At 42.0% G+C, this 18,675-nt stretch overlaps 1 pseudogene; it reads right to left on the reverse strand.

Annotated features, from left to right (window-relative positions):
* Positions 1–1,829: 1,829 nt before the first annotated feature.
* Positions 1,830–2,913, reverse strand: LOC142431771 (electron transfer flavoprotein subunit alpha, mitochondrial pseudogene; annotated as a pseudogene).
* Between the last annotated feature and the right edge of the window lie 15,762 nt (positions 2,914–18,675).

The raw sequence follows: 18,675 nt of genomic DNA on the forward strand, positions 1-18,675 counted from the left end.
GGCACCTAACAACAACAACAACAGCAGCAGCAGCAGCAGCAGCAACAATAACAGAATATCCCAGTGTCACTTGAATTTGAAGGTCCCTGGCTTTTTAAAAAAAACATTTTATTAGGGACTCATACAACTCTTATCATAATCCATACATACATCAATTGAGTAAATCACCATCTGTACATTCTTTGCCCTCATCATTTTCAAAGCATTTGCTCTCCACTTAAAGCCTTTGGCATCAGCTCCTCATTTTTCCCTCCCTCCCCACTACCCCCTCCCTCATGAGCCCTTGATAATTTATAAATTATTCTTTTGCCATAGGTCCCTGACTTTAAAAAATTATTAAAAATACTTTTATTGTTCACAGCGATTATTTGATGTTTTAGTCTCCCAGAGATTGGGTCTATTTTATGTCTGTATATCTGTGCTCTAAATTTTAGACACTCATTTTTTTTCAGACAAATACCCTCTCCTTAGATCCTTGGTGGTTTAGTGTTTAAGGTGCTTGGTTATTAACCGGAAGGCTGGCAGTGTGAGCTCACCAATAACTTTGCAGAAGACTTTGCCATTTGCTTCATCCTTAGAAACTGAATGGGGGGCGGGGTAGTTCTAATCTGTCCTATACAGGTACTATGAATTGAATATGATGATGAGTTGTGGTTGTGAGCCTATCCTTAGATTAATGAGGAGCTTCCCAAGGTAACATGTGTCCACCCACTAAACCTTTTGAGTGCGTTGTATTGTTGTTAGGTGTCATTGAGCTGGCTCCATCTCACAGGGACCCTTTGCATAGCAGACCGACACTGCCTGTCCTGTGTCATTGCCACAATGTTGCTGTGTTTGAGCCCACTGTGGCAGCCACAGTAGCAGTCTATTTGGCTGAAGGCCTTTCTCGTTTTTACTGACCTTCTACTTTGCCAAGCACGCTGTCCTCCAGGGACTGGTCCCATCTGATAAACAAACAAAAACCCCAAACCCTTAATCACTGCTATCGAGTCAATTCAGACTCAAAGCAACCCTTGAGGACAGGGTCGAATTGCCCCTGTGGGTTTCTGAGATTGTAACTCTTTATAAGAGTAGAAAGTCTCATCTTAGTCCTATGGAGCGGCTGGTGGTTTTTAACTGCTGACCTTTCAGTTACCGGCCAAAAGCACAATCACTTTGCCACCAGGTCTCCAATCATACAAAATATGTAAGATAAAAAGTCTTGCCATCTTCCTTTCTAAGGAGCCTCTATCCTTCTGACTACTTCTAAAACAGACTGCTCATTCCTCTATCAGATCCTAGTAGAGTCAATATTCCTTACCAACACCAACAGTCATCAATTCTTCATTCTTTATTCGTTATCCGATTTAAATATTCATATGAGGTGATTGAAAAGATCATGTCCTGGGTCAGATGCCTTCAGTCCTCAAAGAGATATCCTTGCTCTTCAACACTGTAAAGAAGACTCTGAAGCAGACTTCCTCAATGCAGTTAGTTGTTTGACTTCCTGACTGCTGTTTCCAGGGGCATTGAAGGTGGATGCAAGGAAATTAAATGCTTGACAATTTCATTATTTTCTCCATCTCCTATGATGCTTATTGATTTACTTGTGAGGATTTAAAAATAATTTTAAATTTATTATTATTATTTGTTTTCAAAATCATAGAAAGGCTTCATTATATTTTATTACAGAATTAAAAAAATTTAAATTGCAACCAAAAATAATGAAAAAGAAATATAAAAAAGCATTTTGGTATCTCTTAGATTTCATTTTTTTTTGCCCCAAATTAGGACATTTAGTTCTCCAGGCTTTCCAATGAGTAGTACAATATCTATGAATTCCTATTAATTCAGCCAAATACTTGGACAGCTTTCCTCCTTAAGGCATAAATGGCATTCATTTTTTTCTTCAGTAGCTCAGTCATTTCAGGAATTACCTTAAATAAGTTTGTGACTGCTCTATAATCTGCCACTTGGAAAATTGGGGCTGTGGGCTCTTTGTTAATGGCTACAATGGTCTTGCTATCTTTCATCCCTGCTAAATCTTGGATGGCTCCAGATATCCCTATGGCAATATGAAGTTCTGGTATGACTATTTTTCCTGTCTGCCCAACTTGCATGTCATTGGGAATGAAGCCAGTGCCAACAGTAGCATGGGGAGTACCACCTGCAGCAAGTAACATGTCAGTCGAGTCATACAGCAACTTAAAGTTCTCTCTGTTTTTTTTTTGTTTGTTTGTTTTTTTACCCCAACCACTGGCTACCACCACTTTGGTGCCAGTTAGTTCAGGTCGATCACTGTTTGTCAGGTTCTAGTCAAGCCATTGTGATGTCCCCGCTGGGGAAGTCCATGCAGCCTTTTCTGCACTGGCACTCCCTTCACTGGTTGTTGCTGCTTCGAAAGATGGCCCTTGGGCAGAAGACACCTTTCCTTTCTCACAACACTTGACTGTCCATAAAGCCTCTCCTGCATAAATGGTTCTCACAGATGTGTCAGGTGACAAGATTGTGATGATGTCAGAAATTGGGGCACCGTCAAACCTGGCTGCTACTCTGGGCAAAAGGTTCTTTCCAAAGGGAGATGCTCTGGCACAGATGTGTGTGCCACTGAACTGCTTCTGAGTTGCCAAAATCAATGATGTCAGTTCCCCTGGAATGAGGCCTTTATAGACACCACACTGGGCCTATGGAGCAGGTGTACTTTTGCTACACCTGCTATTTTGCAAAGATCTGGTGCCACCTTGTCACATTTGACTCCAACTATCAAGCAGGGCAATTTACCTCCAAGATTCTTAACTGCAGTGGTGGTATTTAGTGTAATGGGTACTAGGGTACCATTTGCATGCTCTGATATTACCATGCTTAGATATTACTCTGAAATCGTAGCAAGGAGGCCGCCTGCTGAAGCTGCCCAGGGGCTGCTGCTCAGAACATGTTGTTTGCTGGTGTCTTACAGCACCCTGGAGCCAAACACCTGCCTGGCCAAGCTCACTGCTGGATTTTTATGTTGAGATGTAATCCGTATTGAAGACTGTAGTCTTTAATCTCTGCTCTCAGGGTTGTATCAACTTCATATCACAGGTAGCTAATGAGCCTTCAGTCATAATGCTATGTTCTTTATATAGACTGCCTTCTTGGAGTATGTGTTCAGTGCACATATTGAATAGCTATGGTGAACCCTGACATGCGCCTGTCCTGATTTTAATATCCCTTGTGTTGCTTGAATGCCTGTCTCTTGGTCTATGTACAGGTTTCTTAGGAGCATAATTAGGTGTTCTGGAAGACCTAGTCTTTGCTATATTCTCCATAATTTGATATGATCCACACAGTTGAATGCCTTTGTATAGTCGATAAAAACTGGGTAAATATATTTCAGGTAGTCTGTTTTTCCCCAAGATACATATGACATCGGTAGTGTTAACCCTTATTCAACATCTTCGTCTGGTTTTGGCTGGAATCTCTGGCTGTTGAAACCATTTTTAAATTACCTTCAGTGAAATTTTACTTGCGTGTGATACTAATAATATTTTTTGAGTTATTTCTGTGTTTTGTTCAATCACGTACCTTTCATGTTTCTTGGAATAGACTGATCAGTGTTTTCGATATTGCATTTGATTGTTGAAACATCTCAGCTGTTATTGCTTCAGTTCCTGGGATCTTGTTTTCCCTAATACCTTCAGATTGGACTTCTTTCAGTGCCACCAGATTTTGATCATCTTACCTCCTAACATGGTTGAACATTGACTAATGCTCTTTGGTATAGTGACTATGCATTCTATCCATCTTCTTCTGATGCTTCCTGCATACTTCAATATTTTGACCATAGAAGCTTCCGACACTGCAACTTGAGGTGTTACATTTTCTTTCAGCATGAGAAATACCAAGAATGTTCTGAATGACCTTTTGCTTTCTTCGTGTATCATATCCTTGATGTCGCCCCACAACTTGGCTGGTCTTTGGTCATTGGTGTTCAATGTGTCCAATTCAATCTTAAAATGACCTCTAAATGAAGGTGGAATATACTCAAGGTTGTGCTTTGCCGCTCATGAATTTGTTTTTACTTTTCTTCAGCTTCTATTCGCATATGAGCAATTGATACCAGGTTCTGCAATTGGCTCCTGAGCTTGTTCCCGTTTTCTTGTTCCACAGATGTAGTTGATTCAATTCCCATGTGTTCAGTTTGGTGAGGTCCATGTGTATAGAAGTCATCTATGTTGGTTAAAGGTGTTTCCAATGATTTGTTGGTCTTGTAAAATCTATCATGCAATGACTGGCATCATTTTTATCATCACGGAAAAAATTCCCCATTATAGGACCTTCTTTATTTCCAACATTCTAATCACTAATACTGGTCAGTGCATCTTTATTACATGTTTGATTGATTTCAGACTGCAGACGTGTTAACAGTCGTCAATTTCTTTATCTTTGGCATTGTTGATGCCTACAGTTTGAGAAAAAGTCCTATTGTTTGTTTTCTCTTGTCGACGTATGAGTAATGTCCTATCACTGGTAACTTTGGTCTTCAGGGTAGACCTTGAAATGTCGTTTGTGATAATGAATGTGACATTTCCCCACCTGATTCTGTCACTTCTCACATAGTAAGCCACATAATTGCCCTACTTATTAATCCAGCTCAGTGATGCACAGGATATCAATCTTTATGTGTTCCATTTCATTTCTGACAATTTTTAATTTTCTTAGATCCATACTTCCTACATCGTCGAGTTCCAATTACTAATGAATCTTTGCAGCTGTTTTTTTTTTCTCTCCTCATTTTGAGTTATGCCATTAGAACCAGGAAACATTTGTCTGTATATCCTGATTATTTCTGCCTATAAAGGACCAGATTAAGGGTTGATCTTAACAATTTCACTAGAGAACATGCATGTGCAACTCTCATTCTCTTAATACATAAGATTAATAGATGTTCACTGTAGAAATTTCAAAAAGGAATAAAAGTACAAATAAAGCAATCACTTGGGTGATTTGCAAAGTCGAGCACTTAGTTTTTCTTGCAGTCTTTATTCCCTGCACAGATACATTACATGTTGTTGTCGTTAGGTGCCATCCAGAAGGAACAATCTGCCTGGTCCTGCGCCATCCTCACAAATGTTCTGCTTGAGCCCGTTGTTGCCGCTACTGTGTCGACCTAATTAAGGGTCTTCCTCTTTGGGGCAAACCCTCTGTATTACCAAGCACGATGCCCAAAATATATGAGATGAAATTTTATTATCCCAAGAGTGTGGTCTCTTTTAATTAAAAAGAAATCATTTGACTGGGGGCTCATACAACTCTTATCACAACGCGCACACACATCCATTGTGTCAAGCACATTTGTACATTTGTTGCCATCATCATTCGCAAAACATTTGCTTTCTACTTGAGCCTTTGACATCAGCTCCTCAGTTTTACCTCTCCTTCCCCCTCACTCCCTCTCTTACAATCCCTTGATAATTTACAAATTATTGTGTTTTTTTCATGTCTTATACTGCTCAACGTCTCCATTCACCCACTTTTCTGTTGTCCGTCCCCCAGAGAGGGGGTTATATGTAGATTGCTTCTCAGGAGGGTTCTGCTGCACCTTTTCCAAGATAAATCTGTTAGTTCTTCTAGCAGCATCTGGTAAATTCAGTATTCTTCACCAATGTTATAATGCAAATGCTGCATCAGTTCCTCTGAGCTCTTTCTTATCCATTGTTCAATGAATGTTATGTAGATGACACTTAAATACAATGTACACTCCACTTTTTTCACTAACACATTGCAGGCCTTTAGCAATGCCATTAAGATTTTTTCCCCATAAGTCTAATTTTAATTACTTTGTGAAATATTTCATCTGTGTCATGATTTTTTTTGTTAATCATGTAATTTCTAATGTTCTGATCTTATAAATTATATATTAAATAATGCTGTGATGTGCTTCTAGACACTGTGTTAACTTTCTAAGGTCTATTTGTGGGTGCATTCCACACATAATGCACTAGGTGAAAGGTATGAACCCTTTCAAGGCCCTTCATCAACTTTTTTATTAAGGAAATTTGAAAACGTACCAGTGATACTGGGGAAGGAGGCATCTACTATCTATTTGGTTGCAATTGGTTTGTTGTTGATGCCTCAGAAAATGAACTTTTCTATTAAAGATTTCAGAATTTAGATGGCGGTAAAAGCACCTGCTAAGTTATATTTATCAAATTGGGTGGATAGCAGTGCCAGACCCCCATGCTATTTTAAGAGAATTGGCTCTCAGACACGATATCCTTGAGTTTGATTTCCTCGGGGATTCCACTATCCAGGGCCTATTTGTAGTCCTGTTTCTTGCTGGATTTACATTTCTTGAGTTTCATTTGCATCTGACCTTTCTCTAAAGAGAAAGGAACAGAACCTGGCCTGGGACGCACTCCATTTAAGAACCACCATCCACTGACCTTCTCCTGGGCTGACCTCTGGTTCTGGTTGGAGGCATGCATCCTTGATTTTTTGCATTAGCTCAGTGTTGCACTAACGAAGCTTCTCAAAGCTCACATGCGCAGAAAGAACTGGCAGAGTGGCAGCATCATCTTGTTTCAGGAAAATGATAATATGCATAAGGGAAATGTTGAAACTGGAATCTTATATATTTTAAATTTTAACCTATTTACCCAGAGGGAGAACTGATTTCTGGACCCAGTTTTAAAAATGCACAGATAATTTGAAATTCATACATTATTATTCAATTTAAAACCATACCTTTCTTTATCAAGATCATATCAGTCTAATTCCAAGAGCAATATCCAAGGGGCTTGGATGAAAATTCTTTTTTTTAATGTAAAGAAATGGCACTTAAGCAAAAACAACAACAACAACAACAAATCAGCTTTTCAGTGGCAGACTTGCAGCTGTTAACTAATCCCATAACAAGCAGTATTTACCCACACATTTTCCAAATTAAATATGGGTACATGCAGGCCTGGCTTAAGATACTATAATACGGATACTTTTCCTGGTAAGGAAAAAACAAAACAAAACAAAAAAACAAAATCGCCCCGAGGATTATCAACACTGTGGGAGAGGTGAGAATAAAAAGCTGAGGGGAGTGCTGAGGGTGGCGGTGCGATGCGAAAGAGAGAATAAGAGAATGCGAGAGGAGAGGGGATGTGTCGCTCTGTAGAATGTACACTTGGGGCAGAGCAGGGAAGAGGTGGCAGGGACCATGAAAGCATAATGTCAGTGCTTAGACTCAGGATCCGATCTGTTCCCCAGAACAAGTCTCGGGTGCATTATCAAGATCTGGGTATTTCAGAGTTGGCATTCAGGCAAGTACTGACGACTATTCCATGGTAAGGAGGTATTTGAAATGTTTTCCAGAATTACTCTGTCATTTATTTTGGCCCTTCCCTTAAAAATAAATAAATAGATAGATAGATACTGAAATACATTGTCACAGCCTCAGTTTCACTTGCGTCCAATTCAATACTGTTTTTGGAAAACAAGACGTGAACCCTGCCCGGGGCTCAAACTTGAGAATGCTTGTAAGGGAAGCCACAGCAAGCTGCCCCCTTGCCTTGCACATTTTTTTTTGAGCTTCCCATTACATTTTGTTCAGGAGTCCCTCACCAGCCAAATGTATTGTTTCCATGGATACAATTAATGGGGAAAGCAATTTATAAGACTGATGTAAAAAATGAGCACTTCATTGGCCCCCCTGCTGGCCGCATTTAGAGACTGGCGGAAGGAGAGCTCTTGTGGGGTTGGCAGAAGCTCTGTGGTAAAAGGGAGGCAAAACAATGAAAGCAGAAGTCAGAAGTGTCTTTTGAAGTGTAAGGAATTACTTCTGAAGACTTTATTAGGACTTGGAAGATGCCACTAAATTGTGACGTCTTTGCACACACTTTCTGTTTACAGGATCCACTCCATGACATGCCCTCTTACCTCCCCCCTCCCGCCCAAATCCTTACAAGAAAATGCTGGTCCTCTGCCTTTCATGGCTGGAATGGGCTTTACCGCCTTTGGTTAGAGAGGTAGATGCAGGATTAAAAGCCTGGGTGAAATGAAGGCAGGCACTCATTACCTCTAACCGTCTGTAATTAACGGTTCATCAGCATTTCTGCCACAACATTTACGTTTTAGGTGGTTATGACTCAATCAGTGAATCTTTCTCTCCATCTTGGCTTTTGAAATGACTTCACTGCCTCCGACAAGGTGAACCCGACATGCATTCATAGGACGTTCCAGAATGTTAGCGCGAATCGAAGAGCCAGGAACAGAATTCCCTAAGCATCGAAGAAGGCTCTCGCTTGGCCATCAGCACCAGCCCAGTCACCTACCAGGAAGGCTTCCGAAAAGAAAATTTAAAAAGAAAAGAAAGGAAGAAGCAGATCCCCGATTCACAGTGCTCAAGTGACAGCTGTCTGACTATTCCATTTGCTTGTTTCTTTCGATCCTGCTTCTAAGTCAGGGACTGAATGAACCAGGACCAATTCTGTTGCCAGTTTGCTTATCCCTATGCAGCTTATATATAAAAAAAAAAAGTTGCACAGCGCCCCCCCCCCCAGTTTTTATGTTCGTGAAAATATAGCGAACTGGGTTGGGTTGGGTTTTGCAAATGGTATGAGAAAATATATCTTAGAGTGTACAGATTCCGTTTAATTGCCTATGAGCAAGTTCATTTAAGACACGGTTTGTCTGTTCAGCACCACAAGCTCTGTTCGGTTGCAGGAAAAGGCGCTGCTCAGAAGACATGTTGCCCTCCAGGGGGCAGTCTGCCTCTACAAAATGCACACAGTTCCCGGCCAGCAGTGGGCACAGAGGACAAGTCTGGATAATTATTTTTAAAGCTGTAAATATAAATAATTCTTTTTCTTTGGGGTAAGGCTATGTGAAAAAAATCCATCTTCTGTATTAGAAAACTCTAGATTGTGTAGTGTCCTGTGCCTGTGCCTGTGTTTTACTTCACGCCTCCCACTGCTTCTCCCCTTTTATAGATTGTCTTGCTGGACAGTTTTGTTGTTGTTGTTGTTGTTGTTGTCTTAAGATCCAAGACATTTTTGAATAAGCATCAAGTGAGAAGAGAGAGAACAACCAATGTCCCAAGTGAATCCCGGGTGGGTGACAATCTGGTGCCTAAGCAAAACCTCAAGCTCAGCCATTGAACATTAAGCATTGAGACTCCGAGGGTCCACAAATGGCACCACCAATCTCTGGATACACATGGATATTTATTTTAAAACAGAAATTAATTCCAGTTTAACAAGCTTTCTCTTTGCAGCTGGAGCTATTTAATCTGAGAAGGGTGAGAAAGTAGGTGGGTTTTTTCCCGGTAATATTTCTCTCCCGTGTGATGTACGTCTTTGTCCAAGAGAAGGATGGATTAAATAGAGGCAACGATTCTGGAAGAGAACCGAAACCGTTCACGAAGAGGCCCAGAAAGGCATGGGACGGATGCACAAACAGGCAACAACAGAATCCCAAGCAGTTCAGTCGTGTTTTTTTTCTGGCCTTGAAAGGAGCCGCCCCACTATCCGCTGACCAAGGGAAAAATGCTCAGAGATATTGTTAAGGCTTCTTTTTTAAGGGTCTGTGAAAAATGGTCATTTCAATAAATCAGTTTCACTGAGTAAAAGAAACCCACCTTCCTGGTATATAAATTCATAAACACGGGGAAATTATCCAGTTTTTATTTATTGAGAAACACAAAGCAAAAATGTGTAAAACACGCCTCTAAAAACACAATAACTTATCTAAAGGAAAATGCTCAGAAACTTACGTCTTGGGAATATTATAGGAATCTGCAGCTCACACTGATTTTCACATCGTGGATGCAAGTTTGGAAATACCTTTGAGAATTTCTCTTTCGCTGCCTGCCTGCCTGTTTACTTGCAAGCATTTTCTCAGCTCTTTCTCTAAAGCAGTTTGAAAATGTGATTTTTTGTGTGTGTGTCAAGATGATTTTTTTGTGCGACACAACTTAGTTATTGTCTTCCCATCCCATATGTTTTTATTAATGTGCAATTATTACATAGTCTGATAGCACACTGAAGGACATGAACACACAATGTATTGTCTCGAAATGGAGAGGAGCGATTGTAAGTGGTTTAATTTTTGAAATATATTTTGTGCAGCTTGGTCTTGAGTCATTCCGCTTTGTAGTCTGCGATTTATGACGGTTGTGGCCGAGTCAGGTGGAGCAAAAGCCGCAAAATGGCAGGACAATTACTGTAAGGGAGGATCATGGGGCAGCCTTGTCAGTTGCCAACATGAAATTTAATCAGGTTACACAGAGGGATGCGATCTACCTTGTTAGCCCATGCTGAACTGTTTTGGAAATATAAATTATAAACCTCTATGTATTTAAAACATACAGGAGAATCAGAACTGCAGAAATGATTGTTCTGAGGTTTATTTTGTTGCCATGAATCTTATTTTAGCACGTTTACTTTGACCAAAGGCCCCGTTCTATATTATATCAACATGACACACACAATCAGGGTTGTTAGTGTCAACTGTTTTAAAAGGAGTTTTATTTTAGCAGGCTTATTGTGATCGAGTGGCGTGTTCTGCGTTACACTGACATTGTTCTCTCCTGTCAGTTGCCAAGGCCAACATATCTACTGTAAATTCTTCTCTTCCAGAACTATAGATCAAGTATATAATTTCTGTATATATCAGCCTAGTTCGTCTTTGAGAGGGTATTTCTGCTTGTGCTTAACATTAACAGTTAGGCATTGCTTTGCCCTCTAGTCTAAACAGATCTTAAAGTTATTTGTGTCGTGTCCTTTTGTTTTAAACAAACACTTTAAAACACATTGAATAGTAGAAATTAACTGTTAACAGAATGCACAAAGCACAGCACAAGTCTGCCAGACAGTGAGAGTAAAGAGATAGGAGATTGGGATGACTGGTTACTTATTACTAAAAATTGAAACCTTTTAGCCTGTAAAATTTGTCAGTATTTTTATTATCAGTATCAATACAACTCATGATATTGGTGAGCTCTCTCTGTGTAAAACAGTAACAAGCAACATAAAAAGCTGAGTCTTCCCTTACTTAATAAGCTCTTTATAAATTAAAACCCTTGCCCCAAATCATGCTAACTTTTATGTCTATCAAGTGTGGCCTGCCCACAAAAGAATTCAGACAGCTGAATTTGTCTTATTCCCACTGACACCTTGGGAACACTGTATAAATATAAACAGAGAAAGGGGGTAGGTGGTTTTTCTCTGGCTTAGAAATCTAGCAATTTAGCTCATATATTTGTGTGCTATTAAATGATCTTAACACCTTGATTTTAAAAATAGATCATTTTATATGTACATTTTATCTTTAAAGTATGAAAAAGTATGTGTAATATTTATTTTCCCACCCAGCTTAAGAATACTCAATTTAACTGACTTCTACATTCAATAGGAAGAGCAAAAGCACTTAAAATTTTTTTTTATCATTTTATTAGGGACTCATACAACTTTTATCACAATCCACACATACATCAGTTGTGTAAAAGCGTATTTGTACATTCATTGCCCTCATGAAGAGCAAAAGCACTGTGCAGGGCGGTTACCCCTTTTCTGCCTTTCATCTGCATCGTCTTGCCATTCCTGCTACCTTCCGCAGCCAAGTGCAAAACCAAACATCCCCCACCGTGAGACCCCTTGGTTTCTCAGCCATCCTGTATCTTTGCTGTTAGACTCTGGATTCTGCTTGAGTTTATCATATTTGCATTTGCTTGCTCTTATTACACCAGACGAAATCCCTTGGAACCTATTTATTCTCTCCCCCTTCCTTTCATTTGCAGATGAAAGGCAAATGCAGATTTTAAAAATAATAATAAATATGAGATGTGGTTGAGACCATTCATCACACTCCCCTTTTGCTGGGTCTTTGTTTCTGTATCATGCTGCATGCATTACGTTTACATTTCTGAACCTGTTGTGAGGTGGTCGGGTTTTTAGTTTGTTGTTGTTGTTTTGTTTCTTAAAGCATTTTTTTCTTTTGTAGTTTATTACAATAAAAATATTTCCAGTCAGCAGAAATCCCATTGGTTCTTCTGGAAATTGTGCCCCATAGGCCTTTGCAGGACAAGAACAGATTATCTGGGGCTTACTTCTGAGCATTGTTGGTTTTTTTTTTTTATGAGGAAATCAAAAGTATAATTGTTAAAACCCAGTGTGTCCTTTTATGTCTGAAAAGGAGAATTAAATTGCTGGTGGCAAAGCAACAAGGGGATAGAGAGAAAGTGTGGAAGACGACAGAGACCCTCTGGAATTGGGTTTTCTTGGTTGACCATAAAGGGAGAATGATACTTCAAGGGAGCGTGAATCTGACAGGTAGAATGCATGCGTGGACGCAGTGAGATGATCTCCTGGGCCAGTTTGCAGCTGCCACGTTCCCTCTTAAAAGTCCTAATTTCCAAAATGGTAGAGAAAAACAAACTGACTCTGATAAAAACTTAGGCGATGGGATGGCAAACACTTTGTAAAAGTGGATCTTAGATAAAAATCTTTTCTCTTATAGAGGGCTGTTTGCTTCAAAATGCTCCCTGCCCCCGTGCTATTTGACCTGTGTTTTAATTTTCAACCCTGCGTAGAAAGAGATGGATATTGCCATTAGATTTCAACTAACTCCACATTGTGTACCAGGTTGAACGACACGGTGCACCTGGATGGGAACTGGGGGGCACCGATGTTGGAGAGGCCCCAGCGCCGTCCAGTTCTACGGGAGTGGCCAGACATTTGCCTTCTGTCTGAATATTGAAATGACCTTGCGTTGGGCGAGCTGACACCGAGCCATGTCACTTGTGTCCGAGTCAAATACTGCAAGGGGCAAAGATGCCAGGCAAACTCTCAGTGGTTTCACTTCTCCTGGGGACTAAGCAAAACGCCGGAAGAAGGCTGCGGTCCCGAGGGGACCCCGGGTGGGCCGTGGGGGACAAATGGTTAAGGCCCACAGTCGCTGGAGTATGAAGGCAGTTCTTCTCCGCTGTCACAGAGTTTGACCAGTGTCAGGCGGCCCTGACGCGTGCAGCATACCTTCATTGCATCATAAATAAAATAGACAAATTACCCTGCCCCCACCCCCTTTCCCTAGGATGGAATCAGCACCAGGAGAGGGGAAGGAAAAGGATTAAGAAGGGGAGGGGTGAGCTGGAAGGTCCAGGCAGGGGGGTTTGGGTGGGGGGAGTAAAGAATTAGAGGGGCAGAGGGGGGGTGGTGAATAAAGAGAGAGAGAGAGATCCTTTCAGCCCCTCTATGAATCTCCGCATGGCAGCCGAGAACAATGGGAAAACCAGGCAATTACCTAGGCTCCTGTTCCCTTATCCAGACATAGAAAATATATTCTTGCGGGAGCCTCCTTTCCATCCCCCAGCCCCCGGCCGCCCCCTCCCCTTCTCCGTCTAATTCAGTTCTCCATCGCAAGGCCCAGCAGATGTAACAAAGGGAGGAGGAGGTGGGGGGGGCTGTTCTGATGGCGGGGGTCCCTGACAACTTGTGGGCCCAGCCTTCCAGGTCAGCGGAGGAAATGTTCTTTTAAAAACAAAAAAATCTGTGCCCTTTCAGACTTTGCTAACCCCTGAAGCCCGTCCCAATGGGAAGCGAGCAGAAAGGTATTTTATAACCCGAACTCATTTCTTGATTCCCTGGAAATCAAGTTGCGGGACACTCAATCACCTGCCCCAACACACCAAGTCGGCCTATCCCTCCAGTCCTGAGCCATTCCATCCACCCCGAGGTGTGGGTAGGAATTCTGAGCTCTCGGAGCGGGTTTGACCCGCGAACCTTGCGGAAATTCCGCTGACGATTTCTGCTTGATTTTTTTATTCGCTTATTTTTATCCTGCATGGGGTTACCTGCCCTCCTGCCCAACCTTTTCCTCTGGTAAGACACTAGGCAGCCAAAAATGCTGGTTGCACTGGGAATTTGGCAAGTTTTCCCAGAGGGGCCGGAAAGTCTGCCTGTTCTTCACATGGGTGCTTCCAGGGCCAGAGGAGAATGAGACATAAATAGATACCTCCTCCCTGGAGTCCTTCACCCTTGGAATGCGTGGATCCCTGTGTAGGCTGAAGGGAAAGTGTCTGATTAGCTCGCCTCTTGAAGAATGACATTTAAGTGAGACTATGTGTCTGAGTCCCTGTCATTCCTATGCAGGGACGGCAAGGGGAGACTGCGCCCCCGTGAGCTGCTGTAGCCTCCATCACCTCCTCCCCCAAGCAGCAAGACTTATTTTGAGTCCTCGTGACTGGTGACAGTTTATAAGGCACCATTCATGTTCCTGGTCATGACCAGTACTTCCTAAAGTAAGGCTGCTGCCCGGGGCTAGGCTGTGGTTGACAGCCGCTTACAAAAATCCCTCGCTGTCCTCTTGTCAGTAGCAACCACAGTGGAGCGGGCAGTGCCCAGACCTGGCTGTGGCGACACTTACTCAGCACAGCGCCCATAGAGACTGAAGGTTGTCTGTCTCTGCTGAACAATTGGCAACGTCCCAGAGATTGCCAAGAAACCCAACATACCAAACCACACTTGCTTCTGCCATGGCATTGATTTAGACTTGCCCCCACCTCTCCCCCCAATAACATTTGCCGGCTGGCACTCGTGGGCCCTGGCCTTAAAGTACAATGGATTTTCCGCAAAATTACTGTTGCTCCTGGTGGAGTGGTTGTCGTCAGTGTCCAAACGGATGCAAAGGGCTGGCTGATGCTCATCACACGCACCTTTTCACTGTGTTTTCTCGGTTTCTTTGTGAGGAAGGAGGAACCAGACCCCGGGGTATACTCCTTGTAAGAGCTGGAGGTGTGCAGCTGAAGGTCTGAGGGGTTGAGTTCCAGTTTTGCCTCTCACCTGGTAGGAGCCGAGGGAAATTGATGGCTCTTATTGAAGCTAAGTCTCAACTCTCTCTCTCTCTGTATAGTTTCGGTAGTAAAAATTCATCGACAGCCTGGCAAATTTTAATCAAATACACACTGATATCAGTTGGTAGATGGTAAGATGCCTACAAATGTTATCATTGTAGTGGCAACTCAAGTAGTTAGTGATTGAGGCAGCAGGTGATTCAAGATCAACCTAGACCAGTGTTTCCCAAAGTGGATGGTACAGCCTCCTGGATGGCGCGGGAATGATCTAGGGGACTGCTAAAGCTGATATTTACTCTTTATCCTGGATGATGGACCATAGTCCAAACGTTTTTTCTTGCCAGGCATCTGCTGAGTCATTTGGGAACTTAGAGGCCCTAGACTAAGCCGCTCTTTTCTTGAGAGTTGTATTGTTTAGGACAAATCATTAAAAATAGAGGTACTTCTCAGTAAACATTAGCAAATATGTTGAAAGATGACAGTGTTCAATTTTTTTTAAAGTCACCTGAAACAGCTTTTAAATTACTGTCCCAGATGCGGGTCTTTCCTTTTCCCCATAGAAACCACATCTGAATTTAACAGAAGTTTCAAGACTCAGTAGTAAATCAAACTATAAAATTAATTAATGAGTCATTGGTGCAATTTGTATGTGTCTATTGCAGATTCATTATTTTTTAAAAGTGATACTCCTTAGTAGAGGTTTTTCTAATATTTAGACCAGCTTAATTGGATCCCTCTAATTTCCTCTTAAGTGTCTCCTCGCCAAGATTTATACACTACTGTCTATTACACACGACCCTTCATTAGGCAACATCACCTAATTTTCTCTCACTTAATTTCTATAAACTTGTGTTTTAACAAAACGTTGCCACTTAAGGCCTTTAATTGTCAAGATAATTATTTTCATTTCCTTAATTGTTTTAATCCCCATTATTCGCTCACCTTAATTATAAACACCCTCAGTTCCCATGTTTAAAATGAGGCACATTGGCACTCTATTAGATAGAGCCCATGGAACCGGTCAGAATGGCTTTTAGTTACAAATCTGATGTGATGAATAAATGTGTATGAAATTTGGACAAATTCCATAAGTCAAACAAGAATGGAGGGGATGATATTTTCTGGTCGATTGCAGTTGAAATGGCTGCCCCCCAATTTGTTCTGCTACGGATTGGAGATGCCCTGGAAGGATTCCAGTTTACCAACCCAGTAAAGCCCAATATCATTCAAGTCCTTTAATTACATGAACTTAAATTGTTACACAAATACTTATTGGAGTGACTGATTTGAAAATATAAATTTAAGGCAATAACCTTGTTTTGCTAACAGTATTTAATAAATCAAAGTTTTATTTAAAAGAAGGGCAGACATAGAGCGAATGGGATATAGATAATGCTTGATGTAAATGTCCATGAACTCTTAAGATATTCCTTGGACAATGAGAGGTTTGTTTTTAATGTCGGAGGATAACATATAGTTCTAGAGGGGCATCAGGACAGGGACGCGATGCCACGCCAAGATCACAGCTCTGTGAATCTGTGCAAGGCTTTCCTTGATGTAGCACAAAGGTTTATACAAACCTGTCATCTCCTTGCTGGTTGGCTCCACTTTACATAATATCCTTCAGGATCACTGCTAACAACCTCTGCGGCCTGAGTATTGCTAGATACTTGCTAGTAGCGTTAATCCCGAATGGGGCAAATAAAATAAGTGCTATTAACTCCCTGTAGTACTTTTTGACTGCAGGAAAGGGGAAAGCATCCCCTTAGGCAGTCTAGGTGGACGTTCCGAGGAGTGAGCACCCAGACTCCTGGTCCTTCCTGGACACACAGCTGACTGCCAAGGGTCCCTCATTGCATGCTGAAGTTTTCTTTGCTTCCTTTCTTGTTTCCATTGTCCTCCCACCTCTCCTTTGCTTCACTGCCTCCCTCTTTCCCTCCTTCCTTCCTTCTCTCTTCTTTTCTCCTCTCTGCCCCTCTCTGCTCCCTTTCTCTGTTTGCTGTTTCCCTGTGTGTGAAGATGCCTTCTTCATGACCCCTCATTGTTACTGCTTCGCAGTTACTCTGTGTTATTGTCTGGAAATGGACCACTGCCTAGCCATGGAGTGAGAGACTGCTGCCAGTCAACCTGCTGGCTCAGCCTCCTGCCCTCCACAGTGCTCTTTGCCTCCCTTAGCTACGGCTTTCCTCACTCCCACTGTCTTCCAGCTTCCACCTCCACACTCTTCATCCTCACACAGACGCTTCCTGGGGTTCTTTTTGAAATGGATGTTAGCCTTTTGTTCCCTTCCCACTTCCAGCCTGCTCGGGTCAGGCAGCTAGCAGCCTCCCCGGGGCAGTGCTATGATGAATTTTGGCATGGCCAGGCTGTTTAACAACTCCATCGCAGAGCGCCAGCCTCCTCAAAGACCGACAGGGGCTGTGACGAGCATTTTCCAAAGGCTCCACTCAAGTGTTGAAATGCCAAAGATTCCCGTGGCTCTCGAAATGATATGGTCACTTTTTAACCACGCCTTCCCAATAAAAACGAGCTTGCTTTCCTTTAAAACAACAACAAAACACCCATAACCACTCTGTCATCTAATTTGTTATCCATTCAGAATTCCTTGAACCTGTTACTTGGATTCAGCACTTTGTTATTTTAAAAATGTTAAAGTCCTGTCAACCTCTTTATTGCTGATAATCAATTATAATTATGCTTCATCGTTACAGTCACCTACATGCTTTCTTCTTTCTTAAAATCAGAATTGTAAGAAAAGGTTTTCTCAAATTTTTTTTTTACTAACCGTAGTCATTTCATAGAGGAGCCTTGGTGGTGTGTTGTATTGTTAACCAAAAGGTCAATGGTTCAAGTCTTTAGCGGAACAAAGAGTCTCATGTTTCTTCAAAGGAGTGGCCAGTGGACTGGAACTGCTGATCTTGTGGTTAGTCAGCCCAACAAAACCCCCACTATGCCACCAATGCCCCATATGGGCCAAATAACCCAGTTACTCTCCAGTCAATTCTAATTCACACAGGACTGAGTACAACTATCCCATAGGGTTTCCAAGGCTGTAAATCTTTAAATGATAATAATAATATTTATGTTTATATACAGTTTTATGTGAAGGTTGACGTAGCAGATAAGTTTTCCAATCAAAAGTTTGTACACAGATTATTCTGTGACATTGACTGCAACCCTTGCAAGGTGTCAGCCCTCTCTCTGTGATGCCCCAGGGTTCCCACTTCCTTTGGTCCCGTGCCCTCGTCCTATTGAGTTTCGGGCAAACGTTGCCCTTTTAGTGTCATAGAGTTGACTGTTCTAAAGAGAACGTTCTTCACAGGTGTGGTTTGTTTTACAGCCCTGTCTATTATGTGGCTGAAAGGTGGCCTCTGGAAATGTCTTCACTTTCAATTTGGAAGGTTGTCTCAGGGACAAGAGTCTCAGAGGCTCCTCTCGTCCATTTCATGCACTTAGTCTGCGGAATTTGTTGGCCTTGAGTTGGGGCTGCTTGTCTCACCTGTGCTAGCCAGGTGCAACAGTCATCATGCACCCGCTAAGTCTTCTGACCGCAGACTAGTCCTGTGGACTGACGGCTTCCTTGACTTGTCCTTTTCCCTGCGTTCTCCTCGGCTTCACGTGGGTATAAGGCAGATTGCCATCTCTTTCTTCTGCAGAGAGGCTGGTGGCCTTGAACCATTACATTTGCAGTTAGCAGCTGAGCACCAAGCTCCAGAGGACCCCTCAGCAAGGCATACAGTCATCAAACAACTTATATAGTGAAGGGGCCCTGGTAAGCGCAGCAGGTTAAGCGCCCACTCTACCAGAGGAAGATGTAGCTTCTGCTCCCATAAAGACCTATAATCTCTGAAACACCCAGGAACAATGATCCTCGGTCC

This window comes from Tenrec ecaudatus, chromosome 18 (genome assembly GCF_050624435.1).
Source record: "Tenrec ecaudatus isolate mTenEca1 chromosome 18, mTenEca1.hap1, whole genome shotgun sequence".
Taxonomy (NCBI): domain Eukaryota; kingdom Metazoa; phylum Chordata; class Mammalia; order Afrosoricida; family Tenrecidae; genus Tenrec; species Tenrec ecaudatus.